This window comes from Lagopus muta, chromosome 21 (genome assembly GCF_023343835.1).
Source record: "Lagopus muta isolate bLagMut1 chromosome 21, bLagMut1 primary, whole genome shotgun sequence".
In the NCBI taxonomy this organism is placed as follows: Eukaryota; Metazoa; Chordata; class Aves; order Galliformes; family Phasianidae; genus Lagopus; species Lagopus muta.
In genome coordinates this window covers 2,233,600-2,235,223 of record NC_064453.1, presented here as the reverse complement: position 1 = coordinate 2,235,223, position 1,624 = coordinate 2,233,600, and positions in this window count along the sequence as shown.

Below are 1,624 nucleotides of genomic sequence, written 5' to 3'. Positions count from 1 at the left end.
AACATGGAAAGGATCCTTAAAGAGAAGTGGAACCAACCAGGTTTGATGCACATAAAATTAAGATGCTGCAGCAGGATGTACTGCAAGCCATTTTGCTCTTGGATCTGTCCTATGCTTTGTTTCCTTTTATACTCCCTCCGTGCAGCTGAACTGGGGCAGTCAGCTCATCGCACAACTCGGTCCTGATGCAGTTCACGAGGAAATAAGGGCAAGCACCGCTAGAGGGAGGCAAGAGACCTGCAGTTCAGTAAGCTCCGCAGGCATTCATCCCCTCCGGATTCAAACACAAAGCACTCAATCTTTCCTTGACCATTTTCTGGTTCTCCTACCTCTTTTTAGCAGCTGCAGCACTTTCTTTTTCTTTCCCCAAAGAAAAGAGCCACGCTTGGAAAATTTCCCTGCAGCAATTGTCTTCAGAGCAGCTGATGTGCAGAGGGCCACATATGTTTAGAAACTTGACCTCTAGGGAACAATGGAGCTTTTTGCTTAGGAATGTCTCGTCAGACCACTATCCTGCTTCTCTCAGCTCCCCAGTATTTCTTCTTCCCCTAAGAAATCTGTTCCTAACGACAAACAAGTCCCTCTCCACTGGAATGGCTCTCCCCAGACTTTGAAAGCAGAAAGGAAATGGGGACAATCTGGACTTCATTTCAGACAGTTTGAAGACAATAAAAATATTTAATTTCAGTGGTCTGCAGAGCAGGCCCTGTGGTTGCTAAATTAGCTTTTGCTTGTACCCAGCTGCTTTCCTGGAACATCAGACCCACTGCCTACAGAGACACAGAGTGGGACTGGTGAGTGGGATTGCATGCATGGAGCAGAGAAAAACAGAGACCAGCTCCAGGATGATCTCACTCTGCCCAAAGTATCTTTTTTTCCTCAAGAGTCCTCATCTGTCTTCACCTAACAATGAATGATCCAACTTACAGGTTATAACCACGACCAGTGAAGTCCTAAAACAGTCCCAGGAAGAGTAGTTGGGATGAGACTTTTATTTTACGTGGTCCATGGCTTCACCTGCTCAAGAACAGCTGTCATTTGCTCTCAGCAAGGTGCACCTGCACCCTGCTTTATCCACCCAAACTGCAATGCAAGCTGCTTCCATCAGTGTCCCTGAAAGAACTCTGTCACCAGCTGGGATACTACTCAGTGGGTGGCAGCCCTCCAAGAACAGAATGCACAGCAGGAACTTTGCAAGGTGTTAGTTCTGCAAGGAAGGAATTTGGGCTGGGAGAGAACTATAAAACTGTGCCATAAACTATTCCAGCAGGATATGTTATCTTCCCTTCTGGTCCTGCAAAATTATGTACTCTGAAGGAGCTGCCAGCCTTCATCTCTCTGATAAATGATTCCAACTCCATGTGCAGCCACAGAAATGTTCATCACACGATTCTGGAGAGCTAGAATTCGCCTGTGAGCCCCACATCTGAGACAAATGATGATGTCCCAAGTCAAAATCGCTGAATGTCCCATATCAAAATCACTGGAATAACTCACTGCATCAGAACTGCACTTTGTCAAGCACTTTAGGATGCTCTGAAATTAAACACTGGGAAGAATTAGCTAATGCTGGCGATAGCTGAGGCTGGATCTCCAGAAAGCAAGAAATAAAATCAACCTGTAA